Here is a 5,408-nt window from a genome sequence, read left to right on the forward strand (position 1 = left end):
CCACCCTTCTTGGGCACAACATGAACAGGAGACACCCATCTTGAGTCAGAGATTGGGTAAATTATCCCTGCCTCAAGAAGTTTTAGTATCTCCTTCTTAACCACTTCCCTAAGGTTGGGGTTAAGTCGTCGTTGATGCTCAATAGAGGACATAGATTGGTCCTCTAGGTGGATCCTGTGGGTGAAAATGTCAGGAGAGATCCCTCTAATATCAGCCAAAGAATACCCTATGGCTCTCCTGAACTTTCTTATTTCATTAAGCAATGCACTCTCTTGGTCCTCTAATAGGCTATCATTGATGATGACAGGATAAGTGGAGTTTAAGCCTAAGAAAGCATACCTGAGCCCTGTTGGTAGAGGCTTGAGCTCAACAGGGGGTGCATCAACCTCATTCCAGTCCTGGTCCAAGCTGCTTTGGCTGGTGACTGATTCCTTGATAGCAAAAACTTCAGAACCACCTTGTTCCAGCTCCAAAAACCTTGTCTCAGGACCCAGCTCTCTTGCATTGTCCAGATACAGCTTATACCCTTCACTTGCTTCAGCTAAGAGCCCCTTGTCTCCTTGTTCTTGAGTTAGAGCAGCTTGAAGAGGATCCTCAGTGTTCAGCTCCTCAAGCAACTCATCAGCCAACTGATCCATTGTCTCCACATAGAAACATTGACCTTCAATGGTGGGTTTCTTCATCATCTCATTCACATCAAACTTGAGCCTTTCAGACCCAAGTTGAAGCTCTATTATCCCACCTCTCACATCAATTATAGCTCCTGCAGTGGCTAAGAATGGCCTGCCCAGGATGAGAGGATCTACTGGTTCCTCATCCATTTCCAGCACAACAAAATCTGTTGGAACCTCAAAACCACCAATCTTAACAGGTAGATCTTCCAACATACCAACAGGCAATCTAACTGATCTATCTGCAAGGATAAGAGAGATCCTTGCAGGCTTGAACACTCTAAAGCCCAGCTTCTTTTCTATGGAGAATGGCATCAAGCTGACTGATGCTCCTAGATCACAAAGACATCCAGAGAATAGAAGAGGTCCAATGGCACAAGGGAGTGTGAAACTCCCTGGATCAGTTAACTTCCTTGGGATGGACTTCTTCTGAATGATAGCACTGCATTCATGACTTAGTACTACCATGCCTTGAAGCTCTTTTGTCTTGTTCAGAATGGCATCCTTCAAGAACTTCCCCATCTTTGGCATCATTAAGAATGCATCAATGAGAGGCATTGTGAGTGGTGTCTCCTTGAGTGCCTTCTCAAATACAGCTCTTGCCTTGTCCACTAGTTGCTTCTTAAATCTCCCTGGAAATGGGAGCTTTGGTTGGTATGGAGGTGGTGGCACATATACTTTTTCTGGTTTTGGTTCCTTTGCTACCTCTTTACCCTTTTCTGTCCTTGGTTTCTCAGCAACTTGATAATCCTTTAAGGCTGCCTCCCCCTCAGGTTGATCATTGTCCTCAATGATCACTTTGTTGTTCTCAATACCAGGTAACTCTTTTCCACTCCTCAGTGTAATGGCCTTGGCATATTCCTTGGGGTTGGGTTCTGGTTTTCCAGGTAGGTGGCCTTGGTTCCTTGAGCTTGATGCCTGGTTTTGCTTCAGTTCCTTGATTTCCTGTTGCATGGCTGCATTCTGGCTTGCAAAGATCTGTTGACCCTGAAGTAGTTGTTGCAGAATACCAACCATATCTGTACCCATCTGTGGCTGCTGTTGAACCATTGGTGGCTGAAACTGTTGTTGAACAGGCGCTTGCTGTTGGAACTGTGGTGGACCAAACCCTGGTGGTGCCTTTTGCTGCTGTATATTGAAATTAGGACCCTGAAATGATTGCTGTTGCTGACCAAAACCTTGATTCTGAGCAAACTGATGCTTTGGTTGAAAAGATCCTTGAAAGTTGTTCTTGGGAACAAAGTTTTGTGGAGCTTGAGAATTGGGCTACACCTGGTCTTGTGGGTTAGCTACATTGGTGTTCCTGTAAGAGAGGTTTGGATTGGCATTACCATATTGATATCTCTGGAACCTTTGATTCCCAATGTAGTTGAGCTCCTCTTGGGTAAGACCTTCTTCACTTATGTTCTCAAAGATTTGAGAAGGTTCCTCATACTCTCCAACAAAATGCATTGGCTTCTGAGTGGTGAATTTCAGCTTGTCTAATTCACTCCTCAACTCCTTAACTTCTCTGGTGAGCCTCTGTTCTGAGCTTGAACCTTCAGACCTATTTGATCTGTCATAGTCTTCACCATAAGTGTCATTGCTCAATGCTAAGTTCTCCACTAGTTCTAAAGCAGCATGTATCTCTTTACCCAGAAAGTTCCCATTGAAAGCAGTATCCAGCTGGTTTCTAATCTTGGGAAGAGCTCCTCTATAAAGTGTGCTGAGAAGAGAAGCCTCACTAAACCCATGGTGTGGGCATTGGTTTGTGTAGCTCCTGAATCTCTCATATGCTTCACCAAAACTCTCATTGCTGTGCTGAGTGAAGCTAGAGATTTGGTTCCTCAGTTTTGCAGTTCTTGAGGTGGAGAAGAACTTAGATAAGAATGCTTGCTTGCATTGCTCCCAGGTTTGAATGGAGCCTTTTGGAAGATTCTTCTCCCATTGATGAGCTTTGTCACCAAGACTGAATGGGAATAGTCTTAGCTTGAAGCTGTCTTCTGAAACTCCATTAATCTTGGTCAGATCACACACCTTATCAAACTGGTCCAAGTGTTCCAAGGGATCTTCCATTGCTAACCCATGGAACTTTGAGTTCTGGACCATATTCAGCAATGATGCTTTCACTTCAAAGTTGTTGTTTTGCACAGGTGGTGCCTGAATACCAGCTCCATACTGATGAGCATTGGCCCTGTCATTTTCTCCAACATAGACTTGGGGTTGCTCATATCTTCTTTGCTGTGGTTGGAAAGGGTGGGGTTGGTGGTGCACTTGTTGTCTTTGTTGAACATTGGCCTGATGCCTCTGTTGATGAGCTTGAGCTTGTCCTTGGTGGACATAAGCTTGTTGATGGTGCACCAGTTCCTGATGAACATTACCCTGATGAAACCCTTGACCAACTCCATTACCAGCTCCATTTCCTTGAGCTTGTTGCTCATGAACTGGTTGTTCTATATCGACCACGTGATCTCTTTGTTCTTCCATGTCAGCCTGATCAATCTGCCTACCACGTCTGTCCCTTCTCCTCCTTGGTACCAAAAGGTTGATGTTTTCGTTGAGAGGGAAAGGAGGACCACAGCTTCTTGATCTAGACCTGGTGTTCATACACCTGAAATCACAAACAGAACTTGAAAGGAATCAGTAAAAAACAAGAAAGTAAGCACTTGATCTCAAGAACAGATCAGAGCTTAATGCTAAACAAACCACAATTTGGCAACGGCACCAATTGATAGACAAGACTTTTTAGGGTCTCAGGGCTATCAATCCCCTTGTCAAAGTAGCACAAAGAGGTTAATCAATCCAAGAATGTGGTGATAGACACTAAGCTATATGATCAAGTTCTTAATTCAAGCAAACAAGAGTGGGTTTTGATTAATCTAGAGACAACTACAAACATAAACATATTTAAAGACTAATGACAATGACTAATCAAGAACTAAGCAATGACAAATGATGTGAATATGATATGATGGAGGCATGAGATTCTAGACATGATAGTTGGTTAGGGTGCTTTGGTGCCAAACTAGAAATGCTAATGACAATGATGAGACATGATTCAAATGATTAAGAACTCAAATCTAGGTTAATCCTCTCATGAAGGTATTAACCCCTATACTAATCCATTTTCAAACCAAATTCCCATTTGTGAAACATGAATCAATATGCATTAATAAACAGCTCTTAATGATCATTCAAGCAAATAACAATACATCATCATGCAGAAGAATGCTTAAACCTCTAATACAGCTCTTTCAAGAATTTCATGAAACACTTTTGGTGCATGAAATTCCCAGAATCTAGATCTCAAGTGATTATCAAGGATCTAGCATAGAGAACAGCTGTTTAGAGAGATGAATCAATGAATCTAGCCCTAAGCACTCCTAATCTAACACTTTAGCACCCTAACCTACACATCTAGAACCTCATTAAGGTGACTACTCACTAATCATACTAATCTCTCTTAAACCTTTGCAAGTTGGGAAGATTAGCATGATTAATGATGAGAAATGGAGATGGAGATGATAGATTCAAAAGAAAACAGCTTTAAACACCCAGATCTCTTCAAACTCTCTTGATTAAACACTCAAATATAGATATTTCTCTTCTTAATGGAGTCTTTCACCAAAGAGGTAAGAGACAAAGGGAATAAAACCTTCTTCTTCTCCCAAAAAACCCTAAAAAGTATTTATACTTCCTTAAAAACGAACCGGGTCAGCCCGGAACAAACCGGGTCCTGACCCGGCTTTAATGGATAAAGTGGGAATTACTGCGGGTTGGTCCAGTATGTCCCAGGTAGCACAACTAAGTCGCAGTAGATGAAGACTTGTCTTGTGAAGCCTGAATCGCCTTGTCTTAGCCGCACGCCTAAGTAGGAGTGTTTTTCGAGTGTTGCTGCGGCTTGGTCTCCTTCCTCTCCAACTCGCAGGGCTAAGGCGGTTTCTGGGGAATGTACAAACTGTGCGGGTTGGTCTCTATTGCACCTAGGTCGCAGGCTCAAGTCGGAGTGATTTGCGAGTGATCGTGCGGCATAATTCCAGGCGCGGCTAACTCGCATGCCTAAGTCGCACGATTGTGGACTTAGCATTTCTCTTGCTCGGGAGGTTCAGATCTCTTCCAGTGATAGTTTACCCGCACATTTCAACTCGCAGCATCAGCATTCAGGCGTTCATCTTCAGGCCTGCGGGTTAACCAAGTCGCAAGACCATCTCGCAGCATCCAGAGCAGCTTAGACCACTTCGCATTCCGGAGAGTGTAACTCCTATGAGACTTGTCCGAATTGAATGATTTTGGCTGCATAAGACAGCGAACTCATTTATCTCCAACTTTGGTGAAGGAAGCTTCGGTGTTTGGGAAGTGTAAGGCTTCCTGGAGGGCACATCTTTGCAGTGCATGTACACGACGAGAGAGAGGCGTAGACATGTGTCCATTCCGGAGACCGTATCTTCCTGCTCATAGATCCGAATTGAATGCTCTTGGACGTTCTGGAAAGAAGACTCAAATGTCTCTGATTCTCATGCAGGACCCGGAAACTGAATCGGCCTGGAAGTGCACCGTCCTTCGCATCCTTCAGAACTGATCTGCTCGGTCCGGAATACCTGCGAGACAGGGGTTCCTTCCGACGAGCTTAACTCTCTGCTCACGCGTCCGAATTCCACGATTCTACTTGCTATGAGACCGTGATCCAATGCTCTCCAACTTCTATGAAGCACCCGCCATCTGAATCGGATCGGAAGGTTCCCCGGACAGGCGATTTCT

At 44.0% G+C, this 5,408-nt stretch overlaps 1 non-coding gene across 1 annotated transcript; it reads left to right on the plus strand.

Moving 5' to 3' along the window:
- Window positions 1–2,397: 2,397 nt before the first annotated feature.
- Window positions 2,398–2,504, plus strand: LOC112086868. The gene has a single exon (XR_002899722.1). It is a non-coding gene; the product is annotated as a small nucleolar RNA R71 (small nucleolar RNA).
- Window positions 2,505–5,408: the final 2,904 nt, after the last annotated feature.

The sequence above is a fragment of the Eutrema salsugineum genome, unplaced genomic scaffold (assembly GCF_000478725.1).
Source record: "Eutrema salsugineum unplaced genomic scaffold, Eutsalg1_0 scaffold_2, whole genome shotgun sequence".
Taxonomy (NCBI): domain Eukaryota; kingdom Viridiplantae; phylum Streptophyta; class Magnoliopsida; order Brassicales; family Brassicaceae; genus Eutrema; species Eutrema salsugineum.